Below are 20,961 nucleotides of genomic sequence, written 5' to 3'. Positions count from 1 at the left end.
CTGCGCCACCAGGGAGGGCCCTGTTTTAACTTTATTTTAATGATTGGGAAGAAAAGGGGTAAAGGGAAATTTGGGAGAAGAGAAAGAGGAAGGAAGGGAGGAAAGGAGGAAAGATACAGCAAGGAAGGGAAACAAGGAAGAAAGGAGGAAATACAACATGACTCAACAAGGTTTAAACTATTTACTGCTTGACCCTCTGCAAACTGTTTTTTAAGTTTTAATGATACTAGTATTGTATAATATATAGAGAGAGCACTTACTAGTTACTGTCAGAAAATTTTCTGAAATACTTTTTATATTTTTCCCCATTTTACAGAGAATGAAATCAAGGCTTAGAATAAAATAGTTTCCTAAATCACAGGGTTCATAAACAGTGTAACATAGATTCTGACTCAAGCTGGCCACCTCTACAGCTCAGACATTTGCAAGCATTAATTGGAATGATCACACCCAGTCAGGACAATAGGATGATGGTTTTAAATCTGGGCTCTGAGGTTGGAGGTATAGTTATACATATAATGAGTTCTTCAAGGTTTTTTTGTTGTTGTTATTCAGATTCTGTTTTTAATTTTATTGTATCTTTTTTTCCAGAGAGATCTAAAGTCAATTGTAGGAAATATGAACAAATTCAGTTTCCTAGTAACATCACCATTTATTTTGAAAATACAATTAAAAGATTCCTCTTGAGTTTCAAAAGATAGCAATTTGAAATTTGTGCAGTTTAACTTCTCCTTTAGTGTTAAGATTCAAAGAGAAAACTCAGGATGGCAAAAGAATATGTGAATGATTATAACTTACAAAGTTTGCTAAAAAATCGGTTTTGGACTAAGATCCAGAGAAATTTTGGAAAGAAGAAAGTAGGAAACTGGAGATTAGAAAAAACAGAGGAACCTGAGAAATTAATAGGCTCATAAAATAATTTCTGGAAAACATTCTAGAAGCTGAAACATCATAATAAAATAACTATAAAAGTTTAATACAAAATTTCCTTTTAGTAAAGGAGACAGAACTTCTCTCTAAAAAACTGCAATTAAGGGCTCTCCCTGGTGGTGCACCGTGTTAAAGCACCGCAGTATGAAGCTCTCTGAAGCCACTGCAGCACATGTCCGATCCCCCGCCAGGGAGCTGACCCACATGATGTGGCAGACCTTTCCTGACCCGACCACTGCTCCCCTCAGCAGTGTAAGTTGTCAGTCTGCCTGTTCTGCTCCCCACTCTGTCTCTGGTGAATCCTTTCACCAGCCACACCTCTGGCCTGTACCCCATTTCTATAATCATAAATAAATCAATCTTAAAAAAAATTGCAACTAAAAATTTCTAACTAGATCAAGTTATAACCACAAAATGTTTGCTACTGCAGTTATAAACCAGATGTAGTTCATCTTTGGAACTAGATATTTGGGTCTCTAGACTAAAGAGTTTTGAACCAAATTAAGAATGGCATTAAAATTTCATTAGTGAGGCCCTCCCTGGTGGCGCAGCAGGTTAAAGCACACAGTACTAAAGCCAAGTCCGCATGAGTTCGATTCCTGCCTGCCCCGGAAGTGACCACATGGAGCCGCAGACCTCCCCTGACCCGCCTGCTGCTCCCCTCAGCAGTGTACTTCATCGATCTGCCTGTTCTGCTCCCCACTCTGTCTCTGCTGAAGCCTCTTGCCACCCCTGAGCCTCTGGCCTGTACCCCAGTTCTGTATGTACAAATAAATAAATCTTTAAAAATTTTTTTTTCATTAGTGAAAATAAAGATATTAAGAGTAGCCATTATGCTAGAACCATCCTAATCTAGAGGATTGAGCTCACAACCAAATGAAAGGTCCTCCTGTAGACCCTAGACTTGATGTAGTGAGCTTCATTTCCATATTAGGAATGATGGTAAAGGACACTTCATTTGCATATTTGTTTGCTTGAGGAAACCCGTCTGTCTAATATGGAAACCATAAAAAAGGGGGTATTAGGTTTTAATACCTGGATTATCCTTAACCAACATTTGTCAGTTATGGAGAGAGGAAGTTTGCTTCAAGTCAGTCCTCTGTCTTCAACCTATTTTCACTTGCCTTGACATTCTTTTTAGCTCCTCTTTCTCACACCTATTGCAACTTGATTATATTAACTTCTTTCTAGAAGTGATTTCCTCCAGCTTCATAGCGTCATGTAATTTTTGTGTGTTCTAATCTTACTGATGTTTTATATTTTTATTCAGCAGTTGAAACTTGAATAGGCAGGATGTGGAGATGAACTTTCCTTCTAGCTTTAGATCTTTCTAAGTAGAACAGCCTATGTCAAAAGCTCTCCAGTCTCTCACTTCTAGCAAGCTTTTGTCTTCTTTAACTCTGTAACTGAGCAAGTTCATCTTGTAATTCCACTCCGAGCAGTAACTCCATGGCAGTTACTGTCAACTAGTAAATATATATATATATATATATATATAAATCAAGGGGAGGGCAGAACAGGGATGAAATTCTACTAAGGTCTCAATTCTCAGTTTCTTCTTTTTTAAGATATATTTATTTTGGCAAGTACTGAGGTATTAGGTCAGAAATGTGTCTGTGTGGAGGGGGAGGGTTGAGAATACTTACCAGAGATAGAGTTGGGAGCAGAACAGGTGGAGCTACTGAAACAGACTGCTGAGGGAAGCAGCAGGCAAGACAGGCGAGGTCTGCTGTGCCATGTGGGTAACTCCCTGGCCAGGGAATGAACTCATATTGCAGTGGCTGCAGATAGCTTCATAGTGCTCAGACTTAACCCTATGCCACCAGGGAAGCTGCAGATGCTGAGTTTCTGTTTTTGATATTGTTTGTTTACCACATGTAATTCCAGGTGTAGGGTATCTTGAAGCTCTACTATTTTTATAATTTGAAATTCTTCAAAATGTAGTTTTAAAAAAGGGAGGAGACAGGCCCTCCCTGGTGGTGCAGTGGGTTAAAGCACAGGACTAAGAAGCTAAGGCCATTTCAGCATGAGTTCATCCCTGCCCTGGAGGTGACCCACATGGCGCCACAGACCTCTCCTGATCCGCCCGCTGCTCCCCTCAGCAGTGTACTTCATCGATCTGCCTGTTCTTCTCCCCACTCTGTCTCTGGTGAGTCCTCTCACAGCACCTGCACCTCTGGCCTGTACCCTAGCTCTGTATGCATAAATAAATAAAATCTTAAAAAAAAAAAGAGGAGACATGAAACAGTGTCCCATATTCCCTGAAGTATATTACAAACTTTGTAGAAGTACAGCTCTTCCAGTTTATATTTGTAGTATCCTTGGGTTTCTGAATTTAGAAACAATAAAGCAAAGAAAATCCTTATTTAACATTTTTCTGAAGTATGTTTTATTTCAGTATGCAAATTCTTGTATACAGTGTAAACATTCAATATATTATCTGTTTACCTCTTCCATAATCTCTTTGTTACTCTCACAATAAATGAAATATCATCACAGATTCTCACTGTAAGTTGTCAGTCCAAGTTTCAGAAATTTTAAGTGACTTTCATTTTTTTTCACTGTTTTCCTTGTCATTATTTTTTTTATTTATTTTTATCTGTTTTCATAATTTTATTCTTTGTTTGTCTTTAAGGACTGGGGAAATGCATAAAGGTCTGTAACCAGATGTGATTTTAAGCCAAAAGTGTTCCCAATCTGGTTGATATTCCTGATGACCCTTTTTAGTAAGGCTTTTCCCCCCCCAGAAATCATTAAGTTTATTTCTGTGAGCAAGTAAATTGTGTTTGACCAGCTGTTCTATTGCACTCATTTCCAGAAAGAATTGAATTTGCTTCTGAACTCTGAACTCACAATGGCTAAACTTGCCAAAATGTGTTTTCTCATTCCTACCCCGAAAGACCAAGCACACACAGTTATTTAATATAATGTGATTTTGACTGTTGGCTTAAAATGAAATGGAAGCTTACAGCAACTACCACAGTATATTTTCCATGAAGTGTCATTGTGTGTCTTATGGAGTGAAGAAAGCACTATTTATGCTGAAATATTATTTGCAATTTATTTTCCTTTATTGAATCAATACTAATATATATGGAGTCTTTACCAGACCTCAATGCCTAGTAAACTTTTAGCAGTTTAAAATGAAATGACTGCATTTGATTTATGATTTATAATTAAGGTTTTTTTTGTTTTTTTTTTTTTAAATCACCAATACACCTGAAATGCATGGTAAGGAACACTGCATCTGTTAAAGATTCAGCAGGCTTGTTTAAATCTGGTGCTGTGCTTTGCATCACTATAACTCCCCACCTAGTAAAATGTCTAGCTCACAGAAAATAGTCATTGTATGGTAATTTTTATGTATAAAAATATAAATAAGTGAAAGGTAACCTGGTGAAGATGAGTTCTCTATGACATTTCTACATGCCTTGGGACAGGTTTTGTCCCAGATTATCTTTCAATGGGTATTTGTATACCTCAGAACTTTAGAAGATAAAATTATAGTCTCCCTCCAAGACAGAGGGCAGATTCGTTCCTAACCAAAACAACAAAGATGTGTTCCACCTGTACAATATTAGGTGAGTCTGCAGAAACCTTTATAATATAGTTTTTTAATCGCCCATGCATGGCTCCTAAATTTTAACATAGACCCACTGTGTGCACAACTTCTCCCTTTCTGTATGCACCTCTTCTATGGAACTTGCAGGCATAAAGCACTATGCAAACACAACACCCATGTTTCTTGTTGCACCATCAGTCACACAAAAGTCTGAGTCTCTTATGAATTCTGAGTCTCAAGTCATCATGTGCAAATTGTGAGAGACTAGCTTGATAGATTTCTAGTATTGTAGCTGATATTCAAGTAGATTCAAAATCTCTTGTTCCCTTGAAAGATATTTGATGCAGTCGGTTAGCACTCAGTTCCACAGCACATTATGACTTTTCAAATAGCTAACAAGATGATGAGTCCCAGGTAAGATCTTTGGAATTTGACAGATAAATATTACAGGGAAAAGTTGGAGAAAGGGATGGTTGTGATGGTAGAAATTTTAATAGGAGATGAAAAATTGTTTTCTAGGTATTCAGATTAGCTGCTGAAAGGAAGAATATAATGAAAGTTTGAGGAAAAGAGACAGTTCTTAATGTGTCATCTAGAATGGGAAATGTTGCTGAGTAGACAGATAATAGGATTGATAGGTGGTATTGAGAGCACCACTGAATTAATAATATATCAATCTGATGATTTTCAACCTCATGTGATTAGATGTTTCCAAAAGAATCAAGTGGGATGGAAGACCACGTTTAGAGTCTTACTTTCCTGGTAGGAACAAGGAATATTATCCTTTTACTGGACATCTTGAGTTGAACATTAAAGGTGCATGTTAAGTCTTAGCTAATTGTACATCCACAAATATTGGAGATCATTGAGATGATGGATGAGAAGCATCCCATTAACAGGGAGGTTACTATTTGATTCTCTAGAAAAAGTTGAAGCCAACATACATATTCTAAATTTTTTTACTATATGAAATAATCCTTCCCATCTAGCTGCTGTGTTACAGACTAAATCACCTTCTCTTGAAATCATGTATTAATGAGGGGCCTTGGGCATGAAACTAGAGCTAATTTGCATGGATGCTTCAGTTCTCTTCATTATTGAAGTCTAGCCAGACCATGTCACTAAGGAGCTGTGAGTGATGGGGAACTTCAATGAAGCACTTGGCAAATGCATGTCAGAGAAATTCTTAATAACAATAAATCCTCTGACAAGACAAGAGCACTTAAGTCTGATGGTGACAGTCTAGTTTACAGAAATAAAGCCAAAGTTCTCTGCTCCATTTTCAGGGTCTGAATGCTTTTAATCATGCTGTTTGGCAGATAGTTATATCAATCCATCTCATCATATCTAAATTCTGCCATCTTCGGCTAGTCATCCATAGACATATTTCTAAATTTCAAAAACAAATCAAATATCTTTTTTCTGTTTCTTTTTTTACAGCAGCCGTAGAAATATTGTCTCATTTACAGTTTGAGAAAGAATGATACCCCATGAGAAATAAAACTGTTTTCTCTTTTCCCCAAATTAGAATCATAAAAATTTCCCAAGTTAGAGTCCTTGCAATGGTTGAGGTTTCAGGAAGTTGCATTGCCAGAGGCAGTAGGTATTAGACTGGGTAACTTGATAGTTTAGATAGTTACAGTCTCACATCAAGATCTGTCCCATTTTCTACTCCTTTCTTTTCCCTTTTCAAAAAAAACAAACAATCCAGCATTTTCCCTTGCTATTTTTCCAGGCCTGAGTTTAGATTAGACTTAAAAGGACAAGGAATATATGTCAATGGAAAGGCATGTGCATTCTCTATTCATAATTGCAGGGCCTAATTTCTGATCAGCTACTCCCTGGGTCCCTCAGTTCCAATCTGTTCAATTGCTCCTAGTCACTTGCTTGAACTATCAGGAAAAACTTGGGGATGATGCCAGTCACAGTTTAGTTTAGGGATTCTGATATATTATGCGCACAGCCCTGCCTCAAAGTCCCTAATGTCTCTTTATTTCCTATAGCTAGAGTCGAAATGGATTAAAACTGCAACTAACCAAGAACTATGTCTTATATTTTTTTCTTTACCGTCAGTTGTGAGCATAAAGTTGGACCTTGCGAGAAGTAGAACTTAATATAAATATTGTTTATTTTATGTTCACATAAACCATCTAGATTTGGATTATGAGTATATTTTATTGAACTCATTGAAACAGAGTCTTGCCATCTATAAGTATAATTATTAGAATACAATTCATGGTTTATTATGAGAATGAAATTGGAAGTTATTTAAAATGGTTTGTGCTTTTAAAGTGGGTGGCTTATGTTTAAGAACTCAAAGGTATGTCATAGTACCATAGGGCAAAGGTTAAAAAGAAAAAAGAAATCAGAGCAAATCTATAAGCATATTGCGTTAACTTTCATTTTTCTTCTATCTGGTTAACTGTCACAGCAACTACCATTTTTATTTCTTGAATTCAGTTCTTCTGCCTTTTCAAAACATATAAAAGAAATAATTGTCCCTTTACAGTAAATGATCTTCCTTTCTTTAAGTCCAAATTCTATATTCTTTGGTAAAAGACAACATGGGCTTAATCTGTTCCTGACTGAAGGCAGAAGGGAACATTGGTGATGTCATACAGTAGAAATCTGATTCTTTTCAAGCACCACAGTGCTTGAACAGTGGATCAAAAGAAGTTTCTAGGTTAAGGCACAGGGGAAAACAAAGCTTGGAGTAGAAATGGAACAGTTCTGTGTAAGAATACAAAGTAAGAAAGAGAAGCATATAGGAATAAGTCCTGAAGAATTTGTAGGGTTAAAAATTGGGTGAATGACAATATGGCTATCAAGGCAGAGAAATTGCTAAAGAAGTAGAAGATCCAGGATATGTCTTAGAAGCCAAGTAAGAATGTTTCAAGGAAAAGGGAATGATAACTCAGGAAACACACAAGTGATTTAAGTAAATCAAGTACCATGAAATGACAATTAGACCTGGGGATCTTGGTGAGAAATATAGTGAAGGAAAGCTGAATGCAAAGCCTCATTATATCACGGGAATGGACATGGGGGAGATAAACAATTTATGAAATGATGCTTTTAATAAAGTTGACTGAAAAGAATATGTATTTATTGTCTTAACTTTCAAAGAGATATTTCAACCAATCTGGACTGTTTTATTTCCCATGCAAATGCTGGCTAAATTGCTCCATAAATAGAGATTTTTTTTGTTTAGATTTAAAATATATAGAGAAAATAAAGATGCAAATAAAACTACCCACAATTCTCGTACTTAAACACATTTTACACGAACATAGCAATAGGGATGCCTATATTGCTATGCATTAATAAGGGAACTCAAATAAATTCTTATTACTTAACCTTCCCTGTATTTAGGAAGAATTTTTACAACTTATTTCAGAGATATTTCAAACTTTAAGTCACTTACCCTTATGCCAATAGTAAAATCAATAGAGCTTTTCTTGTTGCTTGATTACTGAAAGACTCCTTCACTTGTTCATAATTCTTCATGTAATTAAAAAAATGCTAACTATTTCACAGAGCTGGAACATAGACTTATTCATTGTAATTAAACATCATCTTCTGGAGATGGGCTTTAGCTTGAATATAAATATGTGAGAACAAAGGTTTTCAATGACTAGTGTATTTCTCAAAACATCAATATTCAATAAACATGGTCTTGGTAAATTCATTCCAACTAAGGTGCTTTTTATTTGTAACAGTCAAGATATAGATCTGGATTCTATCTGTGGATAGAGAAGGTTTTATTCTCTCTTTCTCTTATTTATTTATTTTAAAGATTATTAGTTCTTACATCTCATTAGTGTTCTACTCTGAATGTAGAAATAGAAGTTTGGATCCTGAAAGAGTTGTTAGAATCCATAAAAGTAAAATCCTTCTCACTGAAGGATCAATATTGGCTTAAAAGTTTGATTTAAATAAATGTTGTTTGTTTATCTGCTAAGAGGTAGGATTATGTGATTATTGGGGATTTGTTCTACTCTGGTGAATCTAAAAGCAGTGATTTTCCCACACCGTATTACTATAAGAATGATAATAACAAAAATAATAGAGGTGCTTCTGCTTATAATGGTGATTCTATGATCTCTAGGCTCATTTTATATGCCTGTTTTACTGTTAAAACAGTTATTTATTGGAATGGATTCAGTTACACTGCTGTCTTCCTTCTCAGGGTATAGTATATACTGCATTAGAGACCATTGACTCCCTGAGAGTGAGGCAAACTGCCAGGAGATGGAGGATACAGAAAAAGAGGGAGTGAAAGGGCATGATGAAAATTACAGAGGGAATGAACAGGAACTCAGATGACTGTATATTCTGAGAGAGTTGTCTCTGGCTTTAAGCTATTAGACAGCTGTTGCTTTAAAATATATCAAGGTACAGGCTTTGTATATAGAATATTTAGTCCTCTGCAGGCAGCTCCTCTTTCCTTGTTTGCACTGGAATCCACAATTGGCTTTATTTTCTAAGTCCTTTAAAATGGAATCAATTTTGTAGCTTCCTCAAACCTCAGCCCCTATCTATAGTAGCTAGTTTGTAGACTGAGTTTTTAGGGAAACTTAAAATAAATATGTGCTGAGGACTAGACAGTAAACATTCCTGCGCTCAAAGGCTACCCATCTTGCTAAGAGGTGACAGGTGTGCTGATGGTGAATTCTAATGTTCATGCAAACACGGAGAAGTAAACAAGAACTTTTTCTCTTGTTGTCCACGGCGTTATCTGCTTCTAAATGAATGGTTTATGGAAGGTCCTTTACCAACTAAAATTCCCCTTTTGAGATTCAAATTCAGTTGTGTATAGAGAGAACACATGTAGCTCACTTATCTTTAGTAATTTTGTAGCTGTGGTAAATGACTCAATCATAGGTAGAATTATGTATCACTTGTAACTGAAGCTTTCCATTATACCAAGAAGTGCTCTAGTTCAATTATTTTAAAGGGTTTCTTCTCATTTCTCATTTCAAGGAGTTATATAATATGTTTAGTTAGAATTCCAAAGCATTCTTCTTAATACTTTCTTGGAAAGGAGAATACAAATATTCACACACTGTGTTCTATTAGAGTTGTGGTCTACACATAATAGGTCCGGTTATTTATGGTAAATCCTTCCCCTTATTTTGAGTATTTGATATTAACTAGAAGCATTTTGAATAGCACAATTATTAGTCATTTATTATTTTTGTCACAGTTCTGAGTCAGAATGGAATTTTGGATTGGAAGCAAAGCTCAGTAAGCCATATCAGTACGACAAGACAGCACTCAGGAAATTGTACATGGCCCTAATTCCTTATAGGACATAAGGGAAATTACCACCACTACTCCTATTCAGTAGATGACAGTAATAACACCTGGCTTACTGCTGTCATTAGAGACAAGGCTGGAGTCTGTGTCTGTTCAGGATGATATGCTATATTCTTAAGATGCTTCTTTTCCCTACTTTTAAAATATAATTTAATTTCATTATTTTTCATCCTTACCTCCCACTTTCTGTTTCTTTTCAATATTCAGATCCATGGATTAAAAATATGTGGAAGCCACATGACAACTACATAATATAAAATTTTGAGGCGAAGTAGAATTTTTACTATGAATAATGTAACATTCACTGTGGATTTTAATTATGTACATAGTATAAATTTTATAGTGACAAAATAGCACTGTGGTTAGGAACATGGATTCTGGAAACTAGTTGCTCAGCTTCAAATTCCCTCTTTACCACTTACTTCTTATTGATTTTAGATAACTTATTTAACCTCTGTTGCCTACTTTTCTCATATGTGAAATGATGAGCAATAATAGCACCCATATGGGTTCTTATGATAACCCTCTGCTAAATATATAAAGTTATACATCAAAAACTATTTGCAGATAATGTGATCATATGCATAGAAATATCCCAAAGACTGCAGTAAAAAGCTATGAGAAATAATAAATGAATACAGCAAAGTGGCTGTCTACAAAATTAACACAAAAATTCATTGCATTTCTATATACAAATAATGGATCACCAGAAAGAGAAATCAGGAAAACAATCATATTTATAATTGAATCAAATAGATTTAAATACCATAGAATAAATTCAACCAACAACATGAAAGACAGATACTGAAAACTAAAAGACACAATGGCAAGAAAGTTATTTAGTGCTCAGGGTTTGAAAAAAAAAATTATTAAAAATGGCTATGTTAGGCCCTCCCTGGTGGCACAGCGGGTTAAAGCACAGCACTAAGAAGCGAAAGCCACTTCAGCATGAGTTCAATCCTGGCTCTGGGGGTGACCCACATGGTGCAGCAGACCTCTCCTGACCTGCTCCCCTCAGCAATGCACTTCGTCAATCAGCTTGTTCTACTCCCCACTCGCTCTCTAGTGAATCCTCTCACCACCCCTGTACCTCTGCCTATACCCCTGTACCTCTGCCTATGCATAAATAAATTAATCTTTTTTAAATATTGGCTATGGTAACTCAAACAATATACAAAGTTAGTGCATTTGCAATCAAAATCCCAACAGCATTCCTCATATAAATTGGAACAGAAAATCATGACATTTGTTTGGAACTACAAAAGATCCCAAATCGCAAAAAACACTTTTGAGAAAAATAACAGAAAGGATGTATTATATACCCCAACTTCACATTATACTACAAAGTGATCATAATTAAAACATCTTTATTGGAACAAAAACAGATACAAATCAATGGAACAGAATTGAAAGCACAGAAATAAAACCACACACATATGGACAACTAATTTATGACACTGGAGCCAAAATCTTATAATGTAGTAAGGAAAGCCTTTTCAGTAAATGGAGCTGGGAAAACTAGGCAGCTGAATACAATAGAATGAAACTAGAGCATGACCTAACACTATACACACAAATTAATTGAACTGGATTAAAGTCCTAAAACAATGAAATAAATAAAAGAAAACATAAGTAATATTCTCCTAGATGTCAACCTCAGAAATATGTTTGAGGACTCAGCTCCAATGGCTAGGGAAATAAAAAAAAAAAAATAACAAATGAGATTACATCAAACTAAATATCTTCTGCACAGTGAAAGAAACTTGCATTGAACAGACATCACAGGGCCCTCCTTGGTGGCACCACAGGTTAAAACGCAGCACTAGGAAGCTGGCTAAGGCTGTCTCAGTGCAAGTTTTATCCCAGGCCAGGGAGCTGACCCACAAGGCACAGCAGACTTCTCCTGACCCGCCTGTAGTGTACTCTGTCAATCTGCTTGCTCTGTTTCCCACTCTGTCTCTCACTGCCCCTGCACCCCTGGCCTGTACTCCAGGTCTGTATGCATAAATAAATCAATCATGAAAATAAAGAAATGTGGTAAAGAAGATGAATTTGAAAATATTAAGGAGGTAAAATAACTGATATTAGGATGGCGTGATCTCAAGATGGTAGTGAAACTTTTATTTTTATTACAATCTATTATGTTTATTTTATTTTTTATTTATTTTTTTTAAAGATTTTTTTATTTGTTCATACAGAACTGGGGTACAGGCCAGAGGCTCGGGGGGGGGGCGAGAGGATTCACCAGAGACAGAGTGGGGAGCAGAACAGGCAGATCGACAAAGTACACTCCTGAGGGGAGCAGTAGGTGGGCCAAGAGAGGTCTGCCACACCATGTGGTCACCTCCGGGGCAGGCGGGAATTGAACTCATGCTGAAGTGGCTTTAGCTTCTCAGTGCAGTGCTTTAACCCACTGCGCCACCAGGGGGGACCTATTATGTTTATTTTATTAAAAACTTTTACTTTTATCTCAATCTTAATTTACAAAGTTGTCATATTGTCTTTGTCTTTTACACATAGTTTAAAGGATTGTTTCAGAATATATTAGGCATAATTAGTTCACTGAAAAGATGAGTATTGTGTCCTCTAGATTACGTAGAACTATAGTTAGCAGAAGATGTACATTTGTAGGAACATTTTCTTGTAAAAGGACATAAAATTGAGCATTTTAATTTGTTTAAGGTAACAAGGCAAAAAACAGAAAGAATGACAATGGAGAGAGGGAAATGATTAAGACAGCATTATCTCAGAAAGTAAATGGAAAAGAGAGCTGGAACAAGGGGTAAATTTAATTTTATAGAATAAAACAAAATTTTATGGTTAGGATGAAAGAGTGCAATAAGATTCATTTGCCAGTGGAAAAAAAAGGAAATTTAAAAAGTCCCTGCCTTTTTTTTTTCAATGAAAAAAGAAAATCGATTGCTAAAAGGAAGAAAGGTGTGAAGCATTTGGGATTTTCAGAAATAAATCAATATTTAGAAGAGTTCCTGAAAGAGTAACAAAGAACTAACTAGGAACTTGCAGAGAGAATCTGGCATATTTTTGAATTTGGATGAAATTATGAATTTCTGGAGGCTAACAAGATTGTAAGATTTTTGTCATGCCTTCAGGTATTCATAAATTAGCCAAGGTACCATAAAATCGGCTGCCTAAAACCCAAAACAGAAAACCTAAATATTTTGATTTCTCAGAGATGAAAATTGGGTACCAGAGCAATGAGCTAAATTCAGTGGTGAGATAATGAAAATGGTGGCGTGGAAGGATTCTAAAATGTTGGGATGGATTAAAATATATATCGAGGGAAAGTAATTAATGGATTAGGGAGAGAGTAATTTAGGTAACAATTATGGGAATTTAAAAAATAGGCAGTGGATAAAAGTATCCTTCAAGCTACTGACTATTAAAAGTTACTATTCCCAATTTATTCATTGAATTTCACTGAATTATATGCAATTAAGAGTCTAGAACTCAAAGTTCCAGTTCTGCTCTTCTACTTTCTGGCAAGAGGATAGTGGGGAATTTTAACATCATTGTTCTAATTTACTTATTCATAAAATATAGTACTTTATTATTGGTAGGCATTTTATTCATATATATTGAATAAATAAGTATAATCATTTGAGTTTAACATTATGGTTTATATGTCAGTATAGTACATTTACATTTATTATATGTGTAAATATATTTTGTTATTAAAAATATTACAGAGGAATTAATATAATAGAACAGAGCTCATAAAATCTTCCAATGTCAGTCATTTCTCCTTTAACTAACTTAAATTGACTATAGTTCCCATTAGTCTACCCTGTTGAATAGAAATGAAAAAAAAAAAAAGCAAATATTATTAACAGCATTCTCTCTTTAAAACTTTTGAGGGTATTATGACTGTCCCCATGATCCTGTATTTTAACCTCAATCCTCGAAATATGTGTGATTGAAATTCTCAGCCTTTCCTACCACTACATCGCCTTTGGCTTGCAAAGGTATGGAAAACCTTAATGATAATACAATTTATAGCATTATATTTTATTAGACTTAAGCACGCTATGTTGTAATAACCTTCACATTTTTCTCTAATTAGAAAAATGTTTCAGAATAATAAGAAAATGGCCAAGGGCGTATAGGAAAAATGAATTTTTAAAAATAACTACAATAATTACTATAATGTGGTATTGATGAAAAATGGGATGCAAAACACAAAAACAGACCCTAAATGTGCAAGAATTTTATGTATGTTATTTTATGTGACAGATGATTGATTGGTTTTAAATCTCATTTAAATAATGTGATTGGATTTGGGGGGAAAACAGGAAACTATTGCCTCCCAACATGTAACAAAAATGAATTTTCATTTTGATTAAAAGGTTAAAGTTAGAAAACAACCATATAAAATATTTGGCAACTTACCTGATTTTGGTTGCAAAAGGTTTATGACCAAGCACAATTACAAAATATTAAAGCAAATTTGAGCCATCATAAATTAAGGTGATAAACTAGTAAAATATTCTTATTAAATTAATAATAAATAAAGAAGATTGAAAACTTACTGTGGGCAAATCTCAGCTTTGCATGCATTATTTTTATTTAATTTTCATATGGTGAATAAAGAATTAATATAATTAAATATAAAATGTTTTAACCAATCAATAAGTAAATCTTGAACCAACGAAGGGGGTAATGTAATAAAGTATCAGGAGAGGCAATTCACACACAGAGATAGTAGTCAAAATATATATTAAATATTTGTACTCCAATAATATTACAAACATTTTTAAATTAAGCTAGTAAAATTGCTAAGTTTTTATCAAATACTACCAAAGTTGTAAGCAAATAGATGTCATTTATTGTAGTTAAGTATATCTATTGGAAAAATCTCTCAGGAATAATATATATATATATGTATATCACTGAATATTAAAGATGATAGTCTTTAACAGTAACTAAATATCTATTAATTATCTTATTGAAAATATTCAAAGATGTGTAAAATTATGTATGGAAATAACTATTTTTAAAAATGATTTATTAATTTGTGCATACAGAACTGGGGTACAAGCCAGAAGTGGAGTGGTGGTGAGAGGGTTCACCAGAGACAGAGTGGGGAGCAGAACAGGCAGATCACTGAAGTACACTGCTGAGGGGGGGAAGCGGGTGGGTCAGGAGCACCATGTTCCGTGTGGATCCCTCTGGGGATGTTATCGAACTCACGCTGAAGTGGCTGCGGCTGGCCTGCAGAGCTGCGCCCCAATCCGCTGTGCCACCAGGGAGGGCCAAGAAATAACTATTAAAAGCTAAAAACACCACATAATAGAAATTTTTCCTGACATGAAGTCATGTTTTATGTGGACATTTAAGAAAAGCATTTCAGTAATTAATAATGGGGGAAGCTCTGACTCCAAAGTGTTATATAAAGGTGATTATGATTTAACATAAAATACTACATTTAAATATATGACTATTATGCATAGAACAGTATAGGAGTAAAACATTAAAATACTAACAGTCTCTCAGAGTATTAATTATTTTGTTTTCTTTTTTTACCTGAGTGTAGTTATTAAGTCCCTATAATCAGTATTCAAGACAATTGTTAATTTCTTAATTTTAAACAATTTTAAAATAATATGCATATGAACTGACTAATGTTATATAACTGACTAATATAGCTAACGTTTTACTCATTAAAAATTAGGTTTTTTCCTAATACAAAATTAGGTTCTTAATGTAATATGTTGCATATTTTTTCTTAAATTTATTCAGGTTTTAGTCAGGTTTTCAAGTTTGCTTTAGTGATATGCTATCTTTCAGTTGTTGCTGTCTTCTTAACATGTGACATCTCAAGAAATACAATGACCAATCATATTGGGCTTGGCAAATGAATGAATTTCGTTTTTATTTATTTTTAAAGATATATTTTTATGTATTTATGCATACAAGATCTAGGGTGCAGGCCAATGGTGTGGAATGGTAGGATGAGAGTATCCACCAGAGACAGAGTGGGGAGCAGGTCAGGAAGGACTACTGAAATACACTGCTGAGAAGAGCAATGAGTGAGACAGGAGAGGTTTGCTGAGCCATGTTGGTCAGCTCCCTGGCCAGGGATCCAATTCATGCTGTCGTGGCTGTAGTGGTGATAGCCTATAATGCTGAGACTTCAATGCCTGTGCCGCAAGGGAGGCCCTGAATTTCATAATTATATGCATAAGTCTTGAGAAGATTTGAAGCAGATATTTGGCCTAAGTAGATGCTTCCCATTTCTTTAGTATTCAGGAAGACTAGCACTATTGGGGAATGATTTCCCCAAGCATTGACTAAAATACCAATGTGGAATTGAAATGTGGCTGTGGTTCTTGATTTTCTGTAGAATATCCCAGCTATGCTAATTTACAGTGTGGTATGAGAAATAGGGAAAGGTCAATATTATCTTTGCTCATTTTGCCACATTATCATGACACTTTTTTACAAAAGGTTATTCTTATGGTTTTTATTTTGTTTCTCTTCAAACACTCTTGAAATTTGACTTCATCTAATAAAAATATTAAAATCTACATAAATGTTTTAAGAATAGCATACAAAGTATGCAAATGGAATGCCTACATATATAATAAAATATTTCCGACAAAACATAATTTAATTGTACTCCAGTTTATAACTATGAAACTCTATATTATGAAATAGCACATGTAAATATTATAGCCCATAAGGGATGACACTGTAAATTTCTTCAAGGTGATAGAGGAAGATGTGGTAAGTTACAATGTTTCATAATTGTGACAGTCAAATAGCACTTTACATATCCATAAAAAGTTAAATGTTTATCCTTCATTATAATTAAAATACTTAGAGTACAGCTCACACACTTATTTTGTATATAGGAAAAATGGTACATCAGAGATTGAATGATAAAATCTGAAACCTATATCATATCAGCATTAGTGTTAGTACTCAAAATTAAGTTGTTGATTTTGTAATTATTTCTATCTACACTTAATCTTACCCATTAGCTCTTTTGGTGGTTATTCACACTGATGAATAGCTATTATTATTTTAGTTATTTTAAAATTTTTTAGAATAATGTGTATGTGAGATAACAATGTTATACTCATCATTAAGAATTAATTAACAACTATGAAAAAAGAGATTATGAAATAGCACATATAAATATTATAACTCACAAGGGATGCCACCATAAATTTCTTCAAGGTGTAGAGGAAGATACGGTAAGTTACAATGTTTCATAATTGTGACAGTCAAAGTTTTTTCTAAAACAAAATAAGATATTCAGTGTCATAACTTGCATAATAAGATGATGTGACCACTGAAATGAGAGTACATAGCCATGGTACAGTGAAATATGGACACATGGTCTTACAGATTTATGTTAATAGGCATTTCTCAAAAAATAATAATCCTGGTTCTCATTTCTAACCCACTAAACTGAAGACTCTTTTTGCCTTTTATGTGTTTTTTTTTGGGGGGGTGACTATATTCTAGTTTGTATAAATACATTGTTTATATTGTTTAAGGTTCAAATGTCTTTGACTTTTATCCTCTTGAGTTTTCCATCATTTCATGTTTTCAGTCATTGTTTTACTTTGAGTTATTTACATGTTTTGTTGAAATTTCACTGCCATCACACCAGTAATGAGTTTACAACTGCAGTTTTGGATATTTGCAGAATTCTAATGTCATTGAGAATATCTTCCAAACTAAATATTTAATAGACTAGCATTTATTAAATAAACATAAACTCTTGCTATGGTCATATACATTCTCTGTATACAAACTTTGGTGTTTTAGTTACTTTATGATCTAAAAATTCATTCTGAAATTCTAGCCCACCTATAATTAACTTCCACCATAAACACTGTCAAGGATTGATGTAAGTTCCACTGAATTGCTCCAGAAGCAGTTGAACAAATTGCCATTTCTCTGCATTACTTACATAGGACTTGTGTCTTTTGCTCTTTCAGACTATCTTCTTTACAGGGTTTGTGATTTATTTTTTTAAATTTCTGAGATTTGGTTGAATACCTTGTACTGAAAAAAGAAAGAAAATCTATATTTTCTTTGCCCTTGTTTGGATATATCTGTTCTCCAATGCTATCCTTATCTGTGGCCATGCAAAGGATCAGAAAAACTGGTGATTAGTAAGAATGAATAATTTTAATACAGCAGGAAAATTTTTAGTGTTGATACTTCTGAGTGACAAGGATTCTCAGTGATTATTCCAGGGATTCTAGAAACAGAAAGGAAAACATTCAACATTTATCTTCTGTTGCCCACTATAAATTATGATTTTCATTCTTAATTTCAAAAACACCATGCCAACTATGGCTATTTTAATATGAATTGTGATTACTTGGGAGATTTCTCAAAGACGCTATCTATAAATATATATCGTATAATCAATATCACTTTCATTTTATTCTTTAGACTATCACATAGTAAATATTAGAAACAAGTTATCAGTGTTTTCGGTACTTATAATACAAGATCCATCCGTAAAATGATCTTCCTTTTGTTCAATAATAATGTAGTAGGACATTCTACAGATTTATGAGAGTATGAAGCTTTTAAAACTGTTTTCCTTCATTCTATTTTTATCTCCACATATATTTAAAACTGATTTAAGTTTATTGAGGAAATAGCTAGCATCCTCAGACCAGTGAGGAGGAAAATGAAATGGTCATTGCATGTATCACCTCACAATATGGGTTTTGCTTCTTTGAATGCTGCTACTTTGCTCAGAGGTGAAGAGACATGGAAGAGGGCATAATCTACTCAGTCCTGTTTCTAAGAGGTCTTTAGCCAATGTGTGAAAGTGAGAGTGTGAGAGTTCACTTGCCTTGGCCAGAACTAAGAGATTCTCTGACTTCTTTCAGAGATCATTTATGGGTTGGAGACACTGACTTCTGACTAAAGTTTGAGAGTCCACCTGAGTTCATCTCTTTGCATTTCTTTTTTCCCTTTTCTGACTCTGTTTTCCCTATTCATTATCTAGTGTCTCTTTGGAGCGATTCCTTTAATAACATCATTCCCATGACTCCCAGTTTTAAGGTTTGTTTTTAGAAAACTCACTGAATCATATAGCTGATTAATGAGAGACAAGTTGAGAACATACTAGTCCTCAAAGTATGATCTCCAAGTCAACAACAGCAGCAACACCTAGGAGGTATTGGAAATGCATTTTCTGTGGCTTCATCCAGACCCAACGCATATAATTTCTAGGCATCACATATGAGAAATGTGCATTTTAAATTCTCCAGGTTGTTTTTATCTAAGCTAAAGTTTAATGGCACATGTCCAGAATGCATCTCCTGATTCCATGCACAGAGCTCTTAATCTCCTATAACTTTTTCTTTTCTATCAGTCTCTTCTTTTTCTTTGCTTTCCCCTCCCTCTCCTTCACTCCCTTGCTTTTTCCTCCCTCCTTTTCTCTTACTTCTCTGTTTGTCATCCACCATCATCTCACTAGCAAGGTAAATAAATAAAAGATGGCATTTGTCTTTTCCTCTGTCCATATTATACACTTGCCAGTGGTCTCCAAGTTTTCTCTGCCGCAGCAAGATACTGAAACATGACCAGGTTTTTCTTTTTTCTTTTCTTTTTTTTTTTTTTTTTAAGATTTATTTATTTGTACATAAAGAACTGGAGTACAGGCCAGAGGCTCAGGGGTGGCGAGAGGCTTCACCAGAGACAGAGTGGGGAGCAGAACAGGTAGATCTATGAAGTACACTGCTGAGGGGAGCAGCGGGCGGGTCAGGAGAGGTCTGCCACGCCATGTGGTTACCTCCGGGGCAGGCGGGAATCGAACTCATGCAGAAGTGGCTTTTGCTTTCTTAATGTTGTGCTTTAACCCGCTGCGCCACCAGGGAGGGCCATGATCAGGTTTTTCATCCCTGGGCTCCTAAACAGAGGGGCAGTCAGAATCAAGCATTTTCTTTTTTTTTTTTTTGGAGGGGGATGATATCTCCCTGATGGTGCAGTGGATTAAAGTGCAGCACTATGAAGCTATCCATAGCTCTGCAGTGAAAGACCAATCCCTGGCCAGGGAGCTGACCCACCTGGTGTGGCAGACCTCTCCTGATTTGCCACTGCTCCGCTCAGCAGTATGTTTTTGTCAGTTTACCTTTTCTGCTCCCCACTGTGTCTCTGGTGAATCCTTTCACTCCCCACACTTCTGGCTTTTCCCCCATTTCTTGTACGTATAAATAAATCAACCTAAAAGAAAAAAAGAATTTAGCCATTTTAATGCCATGTAGTAAGCTAGGAAATCATCTTCTAAATTTATTTTGAATTAACACTTATGAAAATTATTGTTCTATGATAGAATGCATGATTTAAGTAACCAGTGATTAACATTCAATTGCCATCTTTAATTATGTGGCCTTTTTGTGATGTGGGCATAGTATCTTAGAATTTAGTGTAGGCTAGCACTAAATTGCATGGCAAGAATTTTGATATTTAATCCTTGCAACTGCTTTATGACATATGAACTGTTATACACATTTTAAAAAGAGGATACTCAAGTAGGGAATGAATAATTCCCCCAATAGCTTACTTTAATGCAAATATTTACAGAACTGTGTACTTCTAAAGGGGAAATTTCAGACATGGCCAACTTGTGTATTCTTTAAAAATTCAATTATAGGCTTAATGCATTTGTAATTAAAACTCCAATGAGATTTTTTAAACTGAGAAAAGTAATGTTAAGCCACAATTGGCACAATCAATAGAGAAGATTATTTTAGGATTTTTAAAAATTAAGAATGAAGATGATTTTCTCTCTCTGGTACACAATGTACTCTTACATATGCAATACATTTTTGAATAACAAATTGAACCAGAATAACAAAAATATTGAATTAGCCAGTGACACATATATCTATAAATATATGCATATATATGTGTATACTCCCATATTTGTTTTTACACATAGGTGTTGCCTAAATATATGAAAATATATGCATAATACAGGTTGCAAAAGTAAACACCAAATACACAAGTAGTAATGATAAATTCACATTCCATGTCAGTGGATTATCACATTCCATATTAGTTCAATAAATTATTTGTAGATAATTTATAACATAAATAAGTATGTTATTTAAAAATAAAGTTGTAATTTTTAGAAAAATAAGCTTCAAAGG

This window comes from Condylura cristata, unplaced genomic scaffold, assembly GCF_000260355.1.
Source record: "Condylura cristata isolate star-nosed mole 26May11 unplaced genomic scaffold, ConCri1.0 scaffold00031, whole genome shotgun sequence".
NCBI lineage: Eukaryota > Metazoa > Chordata > Mammalia > Eulipotyphla > Talpidae > Condylura > Condylura cristata.
The sequence above is the reverse complement of the archived record's forward strand: the minus strand, read 5'-3'. Positions refer to the sequence as shown.